The sequence below is a fragment of the Onychostoma macrolepis genome, chromosome 03 (genome assembly GCF_012432095.1).
Source record: "Onychostoma macrolepis isolate SWU-2019 chromosome 03, ASM1243209v1, whole genome shotgun sequence".
In the NCBI taxonomy this organism is placed as follows: Eukaryota; Metazoa; Chordata; class Actinopteri; order Cypriniformes; family Cyprinidae; genus Onychostoma; species Onychostoma macrolepis.
Window position 1 is genome coordinate 3,033,876 of NC_081157.1, and position 21,867 is coordinate 3,055,742.

A 21,867-nucleotide genomic window follows, 5' to 3' on the forward strand; every position below is an offset into this window, starting at 1 on the left:
TCCATCACAGTGTCCCTCTGCATTCAAGACAGACTCTACATCAGGAAAATGCTCTGTGCAGGGAAAGTTTCTCACAGTTACAGTCTGGGAGAACTTCTGTGGATTGACACTGACCTGGGAAGCAACTCCATAGAATTTCCTTTGAGTGAGTTTCCTCAAATCTGATGCTCCAAGGAGAGAGATTTACTTTAAGGGCAGTCATTGCTTTCAAAGGAGGCTTAACCCAGGATGCTCTTGGACATTATGTGGCCTACTGCAGGAGGTCTCCATGTGTTTGGGAGATGTATGACGACCTGAGAAGTGGAGTGACAGGAGTGTCAGAAAACAAAATATGCCCACATGCAGTGTTATACACAAAAGATTGATTGCACTGTTTACATTTAAGTATTTTTGTTGTATGCCACACACCTTTGTTTTCCTACTCCTGTTTGGAGAAGTTGTTTCTGCTCTTCTGGAAGTCAGGCTTGATGGAGTTTGCACTTAAATCTATTATTCTGTGTGGCACTTTTGCCTTGAAGGCATGACAGTGTGCCATGGCTTGTCAGTATTAAGTGTTTTTAAGTTTAAGTTTTTAAAGGTCCATTATTTGTGCTAATGGATGTTCGATAGTACACTTTAATTCAGTTTCACAAGTAAAATAATTTTTACTTAATTGAGTCATGAGTTTCCATACATGCATATAATACACACACACACACACATAGCTTGTGTATGTATAAGCACAGAGATGCAGCAAACATGTTATGGTGCGTGTATTTATGACATACTACTTTTATTCACATAATGACATACAGTAACAAATAAAAACATTTACCTTGGAGTTGGTGTTACATTCCACACATCCTGTTATCCTGCCTGTGTCTGTTATAAGTTGGAATATTAACTAGGATCCTTTTGACCTTGTTACTTCAACTGTATTGTTGAAAAAAACAAAAAAGCAAAATAAAAAGCAGCACAAACGAAACTTCTACATGCACAAACCAGCACTAACGAAGCACTAACGATTGAGACTATTTTTGGTGATTTTGGAGCGTGTGGGGGGCTGGTGACGTCATCGCCTATAATGTCATGTCTAATAATTAAAAAACCAAAGCAGCACAAACGAAACTTTTACCGGCACAAACCAGCACAAACGAAGCACAAACAAACGAGACTATTCGGGGTGAATTTGGAGCATGCGGGGGGCTGAGTGACCTGAGAATGACCTTTAAATATTATTTTAATATCTAAAAAAACCAAAGCAGCACAAACGATTTTTTTACGGCACAAACCAGCACAAACGGAGCACAAACAAACAGGAGTATTTTGGGAGAATTTGGAGCGTGTGGGGGGCTGGTGACGTCATCGACCGTAAAATTCAATGTCTAATGTTTTAAAAACTGAAGCAGCACAAACGAAAATTGTTACGGCACAAACCAGCACAAACGAAGCACTAACGATTGAGACTATTTTTGGTGATTTTGGAGCATGTGGGGGGCTGGTGACGTCATCGCCTATAATTCAATGTCTAATAATTAAAAAACCAAAGCAGCACAAACGAAACTTTTACCGGCACAAACCAGCACAAACGAAGCACAAACAAACGAGACTATTCGGGGTGAATTTGGAGCATGCGGGGGGGCTGAGTGACCTGAGAATGACCTTTAAATAAATATTTTATATCTAACAAACCAAAGCAGCACAAACGAAAAATTTTACAGCACAAACCAGCACAAACGGAGCACAAACGACTGAGACTATTTTTGCGACGTTTTGTGATGGGTGGGGGGCCAACTTCACGGAGGTATGCTAACATATATAATGTTGAAGCCTTGTGACATTACTACTGAAATAGAGCATGATTTAATGTTTGCTTTAAAGAATGAGTTGATTATTTCTGTGGTGGCTGATATCATGCCACAAATGTTGCTGGAGTTTAACTTTGTTGTTAAAATATTATTTCACCACACATGCATCAACATCCTGTATCAACAGTGCATGGATTAATGCATAAAGAACAAAATCAATTTAATTATTTCCTTGCTATTAATATATAACCAAGTTATACAGATTATACTTAGGATGACAGGCTGTGTGTGTAAAACACACCAAACAGTTTATAACCTTTTAATAAAAATATTCAACAAAACTTGTGAAGGTAAATTCAATGACATAATTACATTTTAGAATACTTTAAATTCTGTGAAAATGATTTATGGACTTAAGGTAACATTTACAGCGATTTGTTTTACAGTACCATAATGTGAACTGCCGTTATGAACTGCTCCGAGACACGAAGGCTGAGGATCCAAATGCAGTATTTATTGAAGTGTTATCCACAAACAAGGTCCAAAAACAGGCAAAGAGCATACGTCAGCAAAACAAGAGTAATCCAGACACAATGAGCAGAGTAATCCAGACACAATGAGCAGAGTAATCCAGACACAATGAGCAGAGTAATCCAGACACAATGAGCAGAGTAATCCAGACACAATGAGCAGAGTAATCCAGACACAATGAGCAGAGTAATCCAGACACAATGAGCAGAGTAACCAAGACACGGGAATCCCAAGACACAGTGGCTCAGAGACGCAATACCTAACACAAGCAAGACTTACTGAAGAGTGACTGAGAAACCATGCTATATACAGGCAGAGGTAATGAGGCTAATGAGTAACCGCTGGTAACAATCATGGTGATGAACCTGGGCAATGGATTATGGGAGATGAAGTCCGTGACAGAGTGGCAATAGTCTGGGGTGGAGTGCACTTTGTGGCAATCAAGATCACGTTTACATTGACTTGTTTTACAGTACCATAATGTGAGTTAATTATTACTTGCTCGTAGGTTTGTCACGTATAGCTGCAGTAAAGCACATGATGAAGGAGATGGAGAAGAAAAACAATATTTATTATAAACCCACAAACTGTAAACTCAGGAGATCACAGGAGAAAAACAACTACATATTTCATAGACGAGACTGGACAACGAAGTGAGAAAGCACAGGGCTAAAATAGACAGGGCATGACTGAATGAAAAAGGGGTGTGTTCCAGAAAGCAGGTTATGTGACATACCCAGGTATGTTTGAGGATAAGTGAGCAGATAACCTCAACTTTCGGTTCCAAAATCGGAGGTTACTTTCAGGGTATGTAAGTAACCATAGTAACTTGCTCTCTGAAGATAACCTGCTCCGGAGCAGGTTATGTTCCAGGGTTAGTTCACTTCAGCATATCATATCGCTATCAGCGCACACGTGACCTACTGACAAGCCTTCAGTGGGCGTGACCGATAGCGCACATTATATAATATTACAATATAGTTATGTAATACAGCTTATTTTCTATATATATATATATATATATATATATATATATATATATATATATACACATATATGATGAATGATATGTTAATTATAAAGCGCTAATGCAAGTAATAAATAAGGTAATATTATTCTAATATGGTTATTATATTTATTTTATTGCCATATATAACAGTTATCTGTATAAATTATAAAACACCATTATGACAAGGTAATGTTTAATTTTTTATATTATATATATTTATTAAATTTTATATTATCATCTCACACATGGATCGGCATTTTCTATAATGTATTTCTACAATAAAAATACATATCTGCTACGACTATATAATTAGCATCAAACAAACAATATAATTCATATTCTCAAGGATTAAAAATTAACCCTTTAGGTGCCAGGGATTTTTGGAAAAAATGCTGAATTTTGACATCAAGATTTCAAAAGCTTGTGGCTTGAAAGGGCTTAAAGATAGAGATCTACTGTAAATTAGAAAAATGTTGGGCATGACCGAAAGTTTATGTGGGGTGTAAATATATGTAAATTTCTAATTTGCATATTATGACGTCATCAGGGGGCGGCCCTCTTGAATTTCATAATATTCAGGAAATAGTAGATATTGAATTGATGTTTGAACTTATTTGCATGTTTGTTTGTTTTTTTTTTTTTATGTCTTTTTATCCTCATTCCAAATGATCAGAAAAGAGGAAACCAACAATAAAACAGGAGAGTAAAGTAGTAAATTATTACTATATTACTGTGCCATAGTAAAATACATGTGCCTATTTTTTGATCAGTTGACCAGCTATCTGCCCAATCAGGTATCTAGGTGACAGTTTATAGTTCTTGAGAGTATGGTACCTCTCATTGCAATGCATTTCAGACAAGGCTTTTTCAAAGTTCGTTTGCAAACTTGACTCATCTAGTTAGGTTATGCATCATGCTCAAACATGAGTAATGTAGAATCACTGTGTACATGACCCAGTTTATCGTGTTTATATCGAAATCCTCCTACATTTTTCTTTGAAACCTTTCTATGATTGTTTATTTACAGGTGCATCTCAATAAATTAGAATGTCGTGGAAAAGTTAATTTATTTCAGTAATTCAACTCAAATTGTGGAACTCGTGTATTAAATAAATTCAGTGCACACAGACTGAAGTAGTTTAAGTCTTTGGTTCTTTTAATTGTGATGATTTTGGCTCACATTTAACAAAAACCCACCAATTCACCATCTCAACAAATTAGAATATGGTGACATGCCAATCAGCTAATCAACTCAAAACACCTGCAAAGGTTTCCTGAGCCTTCAAAATGGTCTCTCAGTTTGGTTCACTAGGCTACACAATCATGGGGAAGACTGCTGATCTGACAGTTGTCCAGAAGACAATCATTGAGACCCTTCACAAGGAGGGTAAGCCACAAACATTCATTGCCAAAGAAGCTGGCTGTTCACAGAGTGCTGTATCCAAGCATGTTAACAGAAAGTTGAGTGGAAGGAAAAAGTGTGGAAGAAAAAGATGCACAACCAACCGAGAGAACCGCAGCCTTATGAGGATTGTCAAGCAAAATCCATTCAAGAATTTGGGTGAACTTCACAAGGAATGGACTGAGGCTGGGGTCAAGGCATTAAGAGCCACCACACACAGACGTGTCAAGGAATTTGGCTACAGTTGTCGTATTCCTCTTGTTAAGCCACTCCTGAACCACAGAGAACGTCAGAGGCGTCTTACCTGGGCTAAGGAGAAGAAGAACTGGACTGTTGCCCAGTGGTCCAAAGTCCTCTTTTCAGATGAGAGTAAGTTTTGTATTTCATTTGGAAACCAAGGTCCTAGAGTCTGGAGAAAGGGTGGAGAAGCTCATAGCCCAAGTTGCTTGAAGTCCAGTGTTAAGTTTCCACAGTCTGTGATAATTTGGGGTGCAATGTCATCTGCTGGTGTTGGTCCATTGTGTTTTTTGAAAACCAAAGTCACTGCACCCGTTTACCAAGACATTTTGGAGCACTTCATGCTTCCTTCTACTGACCAGCTTTTTAAATATGCTGATTTCATTTTCCAGCAGGATTTGGCACCTGCCCACACTACCAAAAGCACCAAAAGTTGGTTAAATGACCATGGTGTTGGTGTGCTTGACTGGCCAGCAAACTCACCAGACCTGGGTATTGTCAAGAGGAAAATGAGAAACAAGAGACCAAAAAATGCAGATGAGCTGAAGGCCACTGCCAAAGAAACCTGGGCTTCCATACCACCTCAGCAGTGCCACAAACCACCTCCATGCCACACCGAATTGAGGCGATAATTAAAGCAAAAGGAGCCCCTACCAAGTATTGAGTACATATACAGTAAATGAACATACTTTCCAGAAGGCCAACAATTCACTGAAAATGTTTTTTTTTTGGTCTTCTGAAGTATTCTAATTTGTTGAGAGTGAATTGGTGGGGTTTTGTTAAATGTGAGCCAAAATCATCACAATTAAAAGAACCAAAGACTTAAACTACTTCAGTCTGTGTGCACTGAATTTATTTAATACATGAGTTCCACAATTTGAGTTGAATTACTGAAATAAATTAACTTTTCCACGACATTCTAATTTATTGAGATGCACCTGTATATGCAGTTTATATAATTGATATTTTTACTTTTTTTTTTTTTTCTTCAAGGCACCGGAGCCCCAACTGGTCCCCGGGTACCGCAGCAAAAATGGCTGCCCACTGCTCGGGGTGTGTGTTCAGGGTGTGCGTGCTTTTGTGTGTGTGTTCACTACTTTATGAAATTGGTCATGAAATGGAAAGCTAACAACATAAGATGTCAAATGTTTTACTGTGTAAATGTTTTACAGGTAGTTGTGCTTATGGAGATGTGGGGCTTTATGATTGGTTTTTGTTTTCTTTTTATTATGCCTTAAACAACATATACAGAACAATACAACAGACAATATAAAGCCAGGGAAATAAAGGAGAGAGAAAAAAAAAATTAAAGATAAGAAGAGAAAAATACACTTAAAAACATGCATGACCTTTACATTACTCAAATATTTTGAAGACAGAACACAAATGGACAGTTTTGATAGCCCTTCTATTAGTGCTACTTTGAATAGTACAAATATAGCTTTCCAATTCTTTATAAAACACTGCAACAGGATTTTCTGTTAGAAAATGTACACTTATGAATGTGAAACTTAACTAATAAAATAAAGATTAATGACAAAAGCTTCATTATTCACATTATCTTGAATAAAATATCCAAACTACATTTTCAAAATGCAAAATAAAATTAAGAAGTACCTTTTCTGTGATAAACACAGAGACGTCAAACCATATCTTTTTAACAAAACTACAGTGCCAGAAGATGAGTGTTACGTAGCCTTAGCTAATAAAGCACACGACGAGGGAGAATAAACAAAACAGTCTTTTAACGAAAAAACAAATAAGAAACAGAAATAATCCAGGAGCAAGGAGTAGCAAACACGTAGATCAAATAATAGCAAACAAAGAAACAGGGGAGAACACAGGCTTTAAATACTAGAAGTAATCAAGGGGGAAACAGAAACAGGTGAGCTAATTAACTAATCAAGGGAACTAAAGAAACTAGGTCAACATGTGACAATGAGGGGTACAGTTTCCAAGTGCAAAGAGCAAAAAGAGCAGTTAACATCAATATCCTTCTTAAACTTACTAAGAAAATGTTTAACAGGATGGAATTTATTAATGATTTTAAAAGAAATTTATTTTAATTCTATTCACACAAACCTTGTTTGTAACAAAAAACTTATGAGGTAATAACCAAACACTTTCCCACTCAGGATTTCTAACAAATTTAGACCAATAAGCAAAAGAGCAAGGCTTAGTAGTAACCTCCTTTAAAAATAGAGTGCGAATAGATTTGTTATTTTTAGTCTGTGAAAAACAAATTTTATCACATATTGTATCAGTTTGATTATGGGCATATCAACCAATATCACATCTCTAAATAAGGAAACAATACCCAAATTAATTGCAGAGAGAACAAGAGAGAATTCCTTGGGAGTCACAGGAAAATTACAGGTGCATCTCAATAAATTAGAATGTCGTGAAAAAGTTCATTTTCTCTTGTAACTTACTTCAAAAAGTGCAACTTTCATATATTTTAGATTCATTACATGTAACGTAAAACATTTCAAAAGTTTTATTTTTTATTTTTAGTTTTTTAATTTTGATGATTAGAGCTTACAGCTCATGAAAGTCAAAAATAAGTATCTCAAAATATTAGAATATTTACATTTGAGTTTCAATAAATGACCATCCATATAGTATAAATTCTGGATATCTCTTGTTCTTTGAAACCACAATAATGGGGAAGACTGCTGACTTGGCAATGATCCAGAAGACGAACATTGACACCCTCCACAGAAGGCCATTACTGAAAGGTGTGGCTGTTTACAGAGTGCTGTATCAAAGCATATTAAATGCAAAGTCGACTGGAAAGAAGAATTTATGTAGGAAAAGGTGCACAAGCAACAGGGATGACAGCAAGCTTGAGAATACAGTCAAGCAAAGCTGATTCAAACACTTGAGAGAGCTTCACAAGGAGTGGACTGAAGCTGGAGTCAGTGCATCAAGAGTCACCACGCTCAGACGTCTTCAGGAAAAGGGCTACCAAGCCACTTCTGAAGCAGAGACAACGTCAGAAGCATCTTACCTGGCCTGTGGAGAAAAAGAACTCTCCTCTCAGAGAGCTCCTAATTTAGCTTAAAAATTTCGAACTAGGAGTCTTAGCTTAAAAGTGATCCAGGACCAATCTGAGAGCAACTCTGAGCGAGGAAAAGACAAAAACTTTTATCTTAGTGAGGAGGCGGGGCTGACCCCGTTGCTAGCTATGACACAGTCTTTTGAAGACCGTGATTGGTTGGTTGTTCAAGAAGAAAATTAAAGAGCTTTTTAAGAGTAGGGTTTATTTTAAGCCTTCAGGCGTATTTTTTCCTGTTTTACCTTACTCTCTCTCTCTCTCTCACACACACACACACACATTATATATGTGTATATATTCTTTATTTTTTATTTACTTGTCATACTTAACGTATTTTATTGGAAATGAACAGCGACACAATAAGGTTCTGAAAGTGTTGTTAGGTACAGACCTAAATCATTGCTGCTGCATAGTTGCATTTTTCCAGTTGCCAAGTATGTTAATGTAGTTAATGTAGTGATTTACTTCCATTTCTGGCGCTATGGCATTTCTGCGCGGTGTCTGAGATGTTCGCGTGTCTCTAATAAGATCGCTCACAAACATGATCCCTGCACGATCTAATGTGTAGCATCTTATTAACTCAGTCATGCATTGTGTGCAACACAGTTCTTCCTCTTCATGTTTCGTCCATATTCTCCACTGCTAAAGAAACTCTTAAGCCTCTTAAAAGTCCTCGTCCGTACTCCTAACAATTTTAGACCTTAAGACCTCTTTTAAGGGTTAAGATACTTTCTGAATTACTTTTTTCTTTACTAGGATCTTTTCTTTAATTTTAAGGGGAAACACCCACATTTCTAAAAATTTTCGTGAATACGGGCCCTGGACTGTTGCTCAGTGGTCCAAAGTCCTGTTTTCAGATGAAAGTAAATTTTGCATTTCATTTGGAAATCAAGGTCCCAGAGTATGGAGGATGAGTGGAGAGGCACAGAATCCATGTTGCTTGAAGTCCAGTGTGAAGTTTCCACAGTCAGTGATGATTTGGGCTGCCATGTCATCTGCTGGTGTTGGTCCACTGTGTTTTCTGATGTCCACAGTCAATACAGCCATCTACCAGGAAATTTTAGAGCACTTCATGCTTCCTTCTGCTGACAAGCTTTATGGAGATGCTGATTTCATTTTCCAGCAGGACTCGGCACCTGCCCACACTGCCAAAGGTACCAAAAGCTGGTTCAATGACCATGGTGTTACTGTGCTTGATTGGCCAGCAAACTCGCCAGACCTGAACCCCATTGAGAATCTATGGGGTATTGTCAAGAGGAAGATGAGAGACACCAGACCCAACAATGCAGATGAGCTGAAGGTCACTGTCAAAGAAACCTGGGCTTCCATACCACCTCAGCAGTGCCACAAACTGATCACCTCCATGCCACGCCGAATTGAGGCAGTAATTAAAGCAAAAGGAGCCCCTACCAAGTATTGAGTACATATACAGTAAATGAACATACTTTCCAGAAGGCCAACAATTCACTAAAAATGTTTTTTTTTTTTATTGGTCTTATGAAGTATTCTAATTTGTTGAGATAGTGAATTGGTGGGTTTTTGTTAAATGTGAGCCTAAATCATCACAATTAAAAGAACCAAAGACTTAAACTACTTCAGTCTGTGTGCATTGAATTTATTTAATACACAAGTTTCACAGTTTGAGTTGAATTACTGAAATAAATGAACTTTTCCACGACATTCTAATTTATTGAGATGCACCTGTAAAGTGTACAAGAAACTCATCACAAGTCATAAGATACCCTTGAGTGTTAAATAAGTGAGATACTAAAACAATACCCTTATTAAACCAGCTTTTCAAAAAAATAAGAATATGGCAAGAATATGGCAAGTCTGCCGGTCATTGTTCACCCAAGGCCCGTGCTAGCTCCTCGCATGAATCCTCCTATGAATCCGGTGGTCTCGTCCAGCCCTCCTATGTCTCCGCTGGTCCCGTCCAGCCCTCCTTCGTCTCCACTGGTTCCTTCCAGCTCACGCTTCCCGAGCGCCCACCAGAACTTTCTCCTCCTGAGCGGTTCCCAGAAGGAAACTTTCCTTCCTGTCCCGCCATGGCCTCCCGAGTCTCTTGTCCCGCCATGGCCGCCGGAGGCTTCCCCAGTGTCCCTGCCCTGCACCAGCCTCCGCCCTCCCCTCCCGGTGTTGCTGTTGCGGCGCGGGACGCGCCTTCTGGGAGGGGGAGGTAATGTCACGGATCTGTTTGTATTTCCTCCTATCACGACGCACGCCCGCACCTGATACCACCTAATCACTAATGGATCGCACCTGCACACCATCAGCACCTCATCACCAAGCACCTTAAAGGCTCACACCTCACATCAGTCAGACGTCCGGTCTCGTTAACCCTCTGGGGTCGACAAACGCGGATACGCGTTTTGTGGCAGATTTTCCTGATAAGGCTGAAATGAGCTTGAATTACTCTGCCATTTTTGATCGTACAGATAAGAGCAATACACCATTTGAATCTGTAAGGGGTCTACTTTTATTTGTATACACTCATACTAACAACTAAACTTTGTGCTTTTGAAGAATAAAGAAAACAAACAGGGTGCGTTCTCAGTCTTCACTCTCTCCGTGAACTGCTTTTTGAAACACGTCACTAAAATGAACTGAAACTCAGCAAATACTTTACACAGAGACATGAGAAATATATCTATAGAAAGCTTGGCTCTTAAACGAAGTAAGTCTTACCGAAAACAAATATTCTGTGATAAAGTAATCCGTATGAAACCAATGACAGGTCCAGTTTTTCCTGCTGATCTCATTATCTCTAATTAGGTCATGCCCATGCGCTGCTGGCGCTATTGATATTACAGATCACCATGTGAGACACGCAGCATGTGAATGCCCACATCACTGTAAACCAGTGGTCTCAAACTCAATTCCTGGAGGGCCACAGCTCTGCACAGTTTTGATCCAACCAGCTCCAAATCACTCCTGCTTGCAAGTTTCTAGTAATCCTGAAGACCTTGATTAGCTGGATCAGGTGCGTTTGATTAGGGTTTGACCTAAACTGTGCAGAGCTGTGGCCCTCCAGGAATTGAGTTTGAGACCAATGCTGTAAACAAAGCAGCAACATGTTCATCTCGGATACTTTTCGTTTTTGGAAGAAGACGCTGAGAGGAAAAAACCTTGTATTTACCTCAGAAACACGCTGAGAGGAAACAGCCTTGTATTTACTACAGATGAAGACGCACTGAGAGGAAAAAGCTTTGTTTACCTCACAAACAGAACACGAGCGCGGCTGGAGCCAGCTGAGGAGATCTTTTATACCGAGTAAGTAATGTTTCTTATTGGCATTAGATAATGTGTTGTTGTGACACAAACTTGAACGCAATTACTAGTTGGACTTTTCCCAAACTATAACTCCAGATTAAAATGGCTACGTTTACATGCAACCAAATAATCCGTTTGTAATCGGATTGACAGCTCAATCGGACTGAAAAGGCTTCATGTAAACACCTTAATCGATCCGATTGAGCTCGATCGGAATGAAATTTCAATCGGATTGAAGGAGGTGGTTTATTCCTTTTCTAATCCGATTGAGTGTGCATGTAAACACTCGATCGGATTGAAAACCGAAACTGAAAGGACTGCGCATGTGCAATGACGCAGAAATAGCGTAATGACGTATGACGTGCGCGGAACGAGCTGTTCATCCTTTTGAATAAAATGTGTATAAATGCTTCATTATAAAACTCAACTTTCACTCGGCAATCTACATTTTTTCCCCAATTAATCTTTACAGCTTTACATCTTAACCAAAATTGCAGTTTCTATGCTTTTTGTTTATAGTTGGAATCTCTGTGTGTCAGTACTGCCATCTTAAAAATATGGGTGTGAATCTTCACTGGTCTCATGATTCAATTCAATTACGATTATCATTATCAACTTAATATCACGATGCGTCACATTCTCAGTTTTCAATATTACTGCACACGGCTACATTTTCATATCAATTTTATTTTGTTCAAAATTTACTTTATTTTATTTTTTTATTATTATATAAGCAGGCTACTTAAAAATAAAAATAAAAATTACGGTAACACTTTCTTTGAAACCCATATTTATAATACATTATAAGGATATTCTTAAGGCATTATAATGAATGCATAATGCATTATAAAAAACCTTATAATATGTTATATCGTCTTATAAATAATCATAATAACAATTACAATACATTATAATGATTATGCATTTGTGGTTATAACTTTTAAGATTAATGATTATTTATAACACAATGAACACCATATTAAATCTACTTTTACATTTATAATGGACTATATATCTTGACATTATTTAAGATCTACATAGTATCTTACTACAGTACATCTTGTAAGTGGTTAGGTGTGGAGTGTTATTTGAGTGTTCCCTGTGAGGCTAATATTAATTTTAATGTGAGCTAATTAATAATTTCAACTGAAAAAAAATGCAGTGTTTATTTGTTAGGTTACATTTTATTTTGATGGTCCCCTTAGTCTATTGACTATAAGCAACTTTGCAACTACATGTCAACTAACTCTCATTAGAGTATTAGTAGGCTTAGGTTAAGGTTAGGGTCGGTAGAATGTTGACGTACTTGCAAAGTTACTTATAGTCAGTTTGTCTGTTGGGGAATCATCAAAAGAAAGTGTTAGCATATATTTAGCAGACATACTACTAATACTCTAATGACTGCTAGTTAATGCACAGATCTATTTCGATATAGCAGATGTTTTGTCCTGCTCTGAAAACATAACTTGACTGTGTGTACATCAATTTCGTATAAAAGTATTCGAAAATGCAAGTGCATTTAACCGCAGCCGCAATCGAGCTTCAGGACAAACAAACACAAAGCGCACGTGAAAGTCTGTCTCACAGCACAAATTCTGTGCAATGAAGCCCACCGCATCTCTAGCGCGCACACGTGCCATATGCAGGAAAAATAAACAAGCTCAGAATCGATTCTGAAATATTCTGAATCGATTCAGAATCGTTGAAGGGAGAATCGCGATGCATCGGAGAATCGATTTTTTTCTCCCACCCCTACTATACAGTAAAGGCAATGTCAATTATCATTGGATTATAAATATACTTTATTATGAAAATACCAAAGATGGCTTGAAGAACACAGTTAAACCATATCGCGTCGTATGTTTATTGTCGTATACTGTTGGATATTTAAATAAATAGTCAGATCGCGAACAGATTCAATCACCCACGCAATCTTGTTCATAAATGACAGGATTCATGTCTATTAAAGCCTTAAATCACAATGTAACGTTCAAATCTGCGTTCGCGCTGATCCAGAGAGCAGTTTACTTATGTGAAACATCTTTACAAAGTCTTTTGTATCGTTATACAGAAGCGATCAAAATTGAAGCATCTTCACTTTCAAAAAGGTGATTTATTCTAATAAAGATTGTATCAATTACAACATAACGCCAGCAGGTGGAGACAAGTGACTTAAACTGAGATTCGTTCAAAAAACACCGATTCATTCAGGAATGAAACAAGTGAAGTCTTCATGAGCAAGTCATGAAGTTATGAGTTATTAATCATTTGTTTCACTTTATCAGTTCGTTGAATATTGTATTCTATAAATAGACAGCAGCAATTTTTTTTCTAGAAACTCTAGTAAATTACATTTTTCAGAATCATGGTGGGAGAATAGTGATTTCTATTTTAAAAATATAAATATGAAAAATAATACTTCTTCCTAAAGTACTTTGTGAAATATGTTTGCTCAAGAATGTTTTTAGTTTTAGCATTTTGAGTTTGTTCAATAGGCTACTCTGTTCAATATAGCAAAACAAACTTTTAATCCAATTTTTTGTTCCAGATTTTTACTCTTTAAAAAAAAAAATATATATATTTATATTTATTTCATGCTCAGTCTTATTTTAAATAGGACAAGGACAAGCAAGACTTAGATAAGTAATAAACTGTATTTCTAAATCAGTAAATCTGCAAATATTGTCTTAAAGTCTGATGATGCAAATTGTAATTTGTGGTTTATATTATATTATATTATAGCAATATGTAGTTTAAATGCGGCCCGCTTGGCCTCTGAACTTGAGTTAGTCAGCCATCTATGCAAAAGCAGAGAGGTCAGTGTGGTGTACTGTAGATACAGCTGTCCAGGCCAACATCTGATGTACTGATGTCTTCAACTGGGAATCCAGAAAACCTGCAATACAAACAGTACAGTTCAAAATCCATCATACATAACCAATATAACAGGACCGGCCAATCCTGTTCCTGGAGATCTACCCACCTGCAGAATTCAGATCTCACCCTGATCCAACACACCCGTCTGTAATCGTCAAACTGCTTTCATTGATGTGCTGTGAGGTAGATTTGTTGACAAGTTCCTCCCTAAAAGTACATTGATAAAACTGTTTTTTCATAGTGGATCATTTAATGAAGTCACTGTATTACTTTTTAAATGATCTCATTAATAACTTCGCTAAATAATATTAGCATTGCTAACAGGCGGGACCTTATGAGAAAGGCATGTAACAGCTTTTTAGGTTCGTTTACAGTCATTTACATTTGCATCGTAAATACATACTCAGTCCCAAAGTGCTCCTTAGTAAACGTGGTAAAAAAGATTTCCAAACTGATTAATAATTAGTATATAAAAAATGAATAGAATAGAATAGAATAGAGAAAAGGGAGAAACACAGCTAAACCCTCCATCTAAATCTTCTCAAGTATTAGTTCCTGTTCAGAAGTTATAGTACACAGCAAAAAGAAATGAGACATACAATCACCTCCTAACATTTTGCATTATCTAGCAGAGTTTTGCTTATTAATAAATGTGACCTGTGCTGGCAAAATGAGTCGGAATGCACACGAGCTAATTTCAAGATACAGGCAAAAGAAGTGAAAGATGTTGATTTTGGTTGAATTTGAGTTTTTCACAAAAATGAGTTCATTAAGCCCTCTTCTAGCGATCCCAATGCTTCAAATAGTATTTAAACATCAAAATATATCTTTATTTGCATGTTTTCTGAAAGGAGTACCTTTTCTCCGCTCGCATCTCGCGCTGACTGTCATCCGAAGCGAGCGCATAACGGCGCTTCTGACGGCGTGCGATCACGATAAATATACACACATACACGGAATTACAGTATTTAAGTAATGCAAAAATAATCTGTTATGTCTTAAGTGAACGTTTGGGGAAATGTTGGGTAAAAACATCAGATGTGTGACATTATATCCGTGCAGTACAGTAGGTCTAATATACAGGCCGTCTGTCTCAATTCTAATCTAATAATAAAAGAAAAGAGAATCACTCGCTGCTCTTGACTGAACTGCTTTTGTAATCAATTCATTCATAATGAACCCACTAAAGTGATTTTTACATTTGATTATTTGTTTTACTTACTTGAATGCTTTTGTTTAGATGTAAAATTAAAAAGTAATACATTACTTGTTTCTTTCCTGTATATATATATATATATATATATATATATATATATATAATTATTTTATTTTTTGCATTGGTTCATATTAATAACAACAAAGATAAAATAAAAAATAGCTATATTGTGATTATTAAGAAAAGAATTGGGAGGAAAGAATTAATGTTGGTGATTTTGTTTTGGAACCTTCAGAAAACTTTAAATCAGTTCTTCACACGCCAGGCTGGATCCAAACTGGAACTGGTGTAATCTCTAGTAACCTTGGGATGGACATCCCGAGATATAAACAGGAAAGCAAAAGGAGAAAGATTAGAATAGCTGCTGTTCATATTATTTCAGACAAAAGATTATTTATTTAATCAAATATAACTGAATTGCACGGTTATGAGATGTTTTGTGTGAATGTTAAAATGTAATTTATTCCTGTGATCAAAGCTGAATTTTCAGCATCATTATTCCAGTCTTCAGTGTCACATGATCTTTCAGAAATCATTCTAATATGCTGATTTTACCAAAGAAGCATTTCTGATAAATGGGTCATTCTATAGAAATGTCCATTTTTTTTCTGTCCCTAGCCTTTACAGAAATATAACACTTGAAAAACACTTTAGGGTTACAACTTGTTTTATATATTTTAAATTGAAACAATATGTTATTTGATCAATTAAACCTTCTTGAGCCATCAATGTGGCAATATTTGTTTTTAATTAATTATAAAGAATTCCAAGCACCACAAAACTGCTCGTCCCTACAGCCATGTACAGAGGGAAAGTGCTTTATTTTGAGAATACTCAAAAAACTGGAATACAAATGGATTAAACTACTTAATTTAGTGAGTATACCATGATTGACAACATGTGGTTTGATATCTTGCAGCAGACATTTTGCAAAATGCATTTTTCATGAAAACTGTCACTGGTGTTACCTTCTTTATGGGTTACACCAGTGAAGATCAGTTTATGTTTATGTTCTTTTACTAACTGCTTTCACTAATTGCCAAATGTAACAATTTAGTCTCATCTATTAATTATAGTTGAAGAATAAGTATCTTTGGTCTAATGTATGTCACTGGTGATTCATTGTGTCACTGGTGTTACCGTGATTTTTTTTCTGTAACATTACATAAAATGTGTCACATGTGGCACGATAATAATTTTACATCCATTGAATTCTGCTTCACTCAAGAGTTAAGATTTAAAGGATTGCATCATTACTTGTTTATTACTGTTTTTCCCCCCAAAATATTTTCATTGTTATAACAAATACATGGTTGTGCAAATGTACTAACATCATTCAATCACACTTTTAACAAACCTGATTAAAGTAAATAAAACATAATCTCCTTATTTGTTGCATTATCATTGTTTTTCTGTAACTGACTACATGTGCTGAAATAAATCGAGAAATAATATTTCATAAAAACCTCTAAAATTGACAAAGAAGGTGTTCAAATTATTATTATTGTCTTTAAATAAATATTATTAAAATAGTTAAAAAATCATTAGCTGTCATTTATGTGTATTCATAATGTAAAAAGGTAATCTAATAATGTGGTCTAAGTTTAAATGTTAAAAAAAGAAATACATTTTAAGACATCTTGCCAAAAGTACCAAAAGTCGATGTTTCTGTAGAATGACCCAAATATGAATGTAACCTGTGCTGAGTTGTATTTTTGTGTGAATGTTTTAACAGTGTAAAGTTTGTTTGTTTGTTTGTTTTTATCAGGATTTTTTTTAAAGGAAATTCTTATTTTTATTCAGCAAGGATGCATTAAATTAATAAAAAATGAGTGTAAAGTTTTCTGTTTCAACTAATGCTGTTCTTTTGACATTTCTATTCATCTAAGAATCCTGAAAAAAAAAAAAACACACACACAAAAATATTGTGCAGCACAACTATTTTCAAGATTGATAATAATCAGAAATGTTTCTTGAGCAGCAAATCAGTATATTAGAATGATTTCTGAAGGATCATGTGACTCTGAAGACTGGAGTAATGATGCTGAAAATTCAGCTTTGATCACAGAAATAAATTACATTTTACAATATATTCAAACAGAGAACAGATATTTTAAATTTTAATACTACTGTTTTTTTTTTTTATCAGAATTTTTTTATAAATTCAGGCTTGGTGAGCATAACAGACTTCTTTTCAAAAACAAAGTATTTTATTGAATTTTGAACATTAGTGCATGTTTGAGGTTAACTTACCAACCATATTGTTCATTGTGCCTGGGAGATGTTGTCCGACAGGAGGTCCGCTCTGAGTCTGGGGTGCAGGCCATCAACATGGAAGAATGTAGGAACATAAGAAGCAATTTGTCACAGAGCCAACAATATTTAGTATACAATGCCAGCCAGGTTTATTACAAGGAACCAAGCTAGAGCAGGTGAAATGTAGAAAAATACAGAATATACAGAAAACATTCTTTTAACATAACATAATTTGCTTATTTAATATTGCTCATACTTCTTACTTGTGGATGTCAAAGCCCTCTTAAAACTTTAAGAAGCTTCACCTGTTCACTTGTGTTCCTCTCCGTCTCCGGCTCCCTTCAGAAATTGTGAAATCTTGGAGCCTCCCATCTTGCTGTGCTTTTGTTTTTCTCCTGAAATAACAGAACAGTTTTTTATCAATATTTGTTTACCATGAGAGATCAAAATACGTTTGAACTAGATTCAGTTAGTTGTCCCGCTGATGTAAGTGACGTCACCGATTAACGGTACAGTGTAGGCTATATGTTTAGGTTAAATAAATGAGCCTATTTCCAATCACCCACTGAAAAATTACCAGCAAAACTTTTACAGAACTGTCAAAACCTCTCATCTACACATAAAGATGTGAATAAAATCCCAAACATTCAAAAAGAGCTCAGTCTACGGAGTTAGCCTAACGTTAAAGTTAGGTCCTCTGAAAACGGCTAAGATGCTAACGGACTTGTTCGAAGACACTAAACCATTTCTATGAACTAATTTCACCAGAAACGAGTCAAATACAAGCAAGAGAGGTGTCAGGAATAGCTGTATTTAATATTTGTGAGATTTTAGGGACTAAACTTACCGAAAACAGTACAAACAGTAGCGAGAAACGGAGCTTCCTGCTTGTCAGTCGTTGTGTTACCGCTCCGTTTCCATGGCAACTCCCTCCGCTCCAGCGTTTGAACGCGGCTCGAACGTTCAGCACGCACGCATTAAAACACGTCACAGTCACGCAGAATTTACATAAATAATCATATAAAATTAGAACATTACATAAATAAATAACTTAAATCTATACATTTAATTCATTTAAATGTAGTTCTATGACACCCTGCACGTTATTGTCGGATAAAGCAGCACTTTTATATATATTTATTTTTTAATGAACACTCAACCACCTTATTTTATTAGAAAGCCTGCTTGCATGTAGACCAGGGGTGGGCAATTAATTCCCCTAAGGGTCCAAGAGAAACTTGGGCAGTTAAGAGGGCCAGATTAATACACCTAACTATTCTTTATAATAAATAAATAAATAAATAAACAAAAAAAACAAAACAAACAAACAAAAAAAAAAACAGTAAATGAATGAAAATGTGAAGCACAATATTTTATGAAATTGTGTTTTTTTTTTTTTTTTGGCAGTGTTTCAAAAACTTGCACAAAAAAAAGCAAGTACCTGTATTTCAAAGACCAGCATCACATTAGAGCAATTCCAGCGTTATTGACGTGACATTCGCAGTCAAAACACAAATTCTCATATAAATAGGCTATTCATTAGACCTGTGTTGAACCATCTCTTTATATTTTTTAAATTTCCGAAAATAGAGTCCAGACTTCAAAAAAGAATCAGTCTATAAACGTGTTTTATTTTATTTATTTATATACGAGTTTTTGGGGAGATAACATAGGCTATTTTGTACGATTTACAATGCACAAGCCATAAGCAGCAATATCTGCCGGATGTAGAAAGGTTGTCTATTCATACATTTGTGTGTGTGTGTGTGTGTGTGTGTGTGTGTGTGTGTGTTTCAGAGGGAAAATCAATGTAGCCTAGTCAACGTGATCTCTCCGTTACGGACTTGACAGATCTAAAAGCAGAGACGTGTTTAATAGAGCTGCCCCCAACAATTTAACTAGTCGTTCATTTAAACCAACTAGGCCTAATCGCATGTTTATCCAAAGTTTATAATCCACAGTGAGCCTTAATTCCGCGCTCAAGCACACGCATAAAGTTTGCCACAAAGCACAGGAAAAAGTCGCCAAATGATTATGAATGTGTCGGGAAAAAAGTAGTAATTTTAATTATTTATTAAAGTTGGGCCTATTATGAGTTTCGAACTGATGTTGTTTCATTATTAGGAAAAAAAAAAAAATGCAAGTGATCTCGCGGCCGCCCCGTCCTGCATTCCACACTCCGCACAAACATCTGAATATGGGCCAGTAGACCTACTAGAACATATTTATAGGTTTATTAACATAATTCACCAGTCTACACCCGAGACAGATGCAGTTATAACTTAAAACTGAAGCTATTTGAGTTTAAAAATGATAATGCACCGATGCCGCTACAAATTTATCATTAGTTGTTGTTGATCAAGATTATGTCGTTATAAAAACTTGTTTTAATTCATGGATTAAATAATTAAGATACAAAACATTTTAAGAAAATATGCTGATTATATCTTACAAATATTTATGTAAATGCTATAAATAGCCTAGCTGGGAATAAAACTGCAGTTTCACGTTTTGGGCCTGCATAACAAAGTAAATTATTTTTAACGTGCAATTATATGAAATAAAACCAAACAAGAGGTGTAATAAAGAAAAATAAGGAAAAAGAAATTCATTTTTATAATTTATAGGGTAGGCTATAGTCTATATATGCCAGCGGTGTAAAAAATGACTGCAGAAAAAAATAACAAAACATTCGACAAAGCTCGAGTTAAAATGTTTTGTCATTCATTGTTTAAAACTTTCATCTTCCGCTAATATTTAGAGAAATAAAAATCTATTTTAGTTACCCGGGTACAGTTACAGGCCTGTTCCCCTCTGTGAGAGTGCAGGCGCAGATCTCCTCCGATTCCTCTGACCAAGTTTCAACCTGTATCAGACGTTATGATTTCGATCAGATGCGTCGGCTGTGTCGGTTGATAAGCCAACGTGGTTTCGACGTTGAATCGATGTTTTATTTTCGACGTAATAACGTTCTGATGTACCGACCAAATAATGAACGTTGATTCAACATCGAAATTTGATTGACGATCGATACTGACCGTTACAACCAAAAATCGACGTTGATTCTATGTCAGTTTGCTATCTGGGACATTACATGTCAGAGTCAACAAAAATGACCCCTCAATTTTAAACCTCAGAGACATTTACGTTATTAACTGTTACACCCCCCCAAAAAAAACAGATAGTTTAAAGGTCATTTAAACTGTAAAAACAAAGTTCCCTATGCTTAAACACATATTAACAAAGACATGTTTAGAAAATCTGCATTTACCTGCATATTTTCGCTCCGCATCCACATCCTTGATTTGCTGAAACGACTGAAGGTGATTCGTCTCCCGCTTCGACGGCGCCGCCGCTCCACTGCGCTTGGAGGAAACTGTATCCTTGCGCCGCGGCGGGAATTCCTCTACTTTGAACATTTTAAATCTTTTACATTTTAAATGTCCGCTTATTGTCAACAAAGATCTATGATATTATGATATTAAATTATGTGGATAAATTCGAAACGAAACGCTGAATTCATCAGGACTACTTTGTCAAGCGGAAGGTGTTGTCAGAGACGAATGTTGAGCGTGTATGTGAGACCCATTTAAATTCTGGAATTTGTGATCGTCCCTGCTAAAATGTGTAGGCTACAGTAAAAGAAAACAAATACATTTTGATAAATGCATAAGCAGGCTAACATTGTAATATTGATAATTCAAACAAAATGAAACATCACAATAGAAAATAATGCATTTTCATTTAAAAAAGTAGTTATATTGATCAGATCCATAAAATCTATATTCTTTGTTAAAAAGTGACTATTAACCAAAAAAATTAAAGGTATAAGGATGTATTTAAAGTGTGAAATAATTTTGCCCACATAGATCCCATAAAGGTCCCATATGTTCAAACCTATATGGGACCCACATTGTGAAACACACATGGGACCCACATAAATTGCCCATTTTCAGCCCATGCCCACATAGATCCCATGAAGGTCCCATATGTTCAAACCTATATGGGACCCAGATTGTGAAACACACATGGGACCCACATAAATTGCCCATTTTCAGCCCATGCCCACATGGAACCCATGCTGCCCAGGTATAACCCATATGGGGCCCACATATCAATGTTGGCTGGGTGTAGACAGCAAAACCGGAGTTTTTGGCTTGTGACGTCGGAGCCTGCGCTGTTATCTCCGCCTACTGGAAACTTTTTCAGGCTTCTGATTGG

The 21,867-nt window shown here is 36.2% G+C and overlaps 2 long non-coding RNA genes across 4 annotated transcripts; both read right to left on the bottom strand.

Annotated features, from left to right (window-relative positions):
* Positions 1-3: 3 nt before the first annotated feature.
* Positions 4-3,243, bottom strand: LOC131536793 (uncharacterized). Its single transcript, XR_009270085.1, has 3 exons — positions 409-3,243; positions 115-293; positions 4-17 (listed from the first exon to the last, which is right to left on the bottom strand). It is a non-coding gene; the product is annotated as an uncharacterized LOC131536793 (long non-coding RNA).
* An 8,826-nt stretch (positions 3,244-12,069) lies between these two features.
* Positions 12,070-20,995, bottom strand: LOC131536790 (uncharacterized). Of its 3 annotated transcripts, XR_009270079.1 has the most exons (7): positions 20,918-20,995; positions 18,494-20,512; positions 17,952-18,041; positions 17,644-17,701; positions 15,620-15,693; positions 14,281-14,381; positions 12,070-14,193 (listed from the first exon to the last, which is right to left on the bottom strand). It is a non-coding gene; the product is annotated as an uncharacterized LOC131536790 (long non-coding RNA). The 3 variants fall into 3 exon arrangements; XR_009270080.1 differs by lacking the exon at positions 18,494-20,512 and having other exon boundaries at positions 12,074-14,193; positions 20,918-20,972; XR_009270078.1 differs by lacking the exon at positions 20,918-20,995 and having other exon boundaries at positions 12,075-14,193; positions 18,494-20,893.
* Between the last annotated feature and the right edge of the window lie 872 nt (positions 20,996-21,867).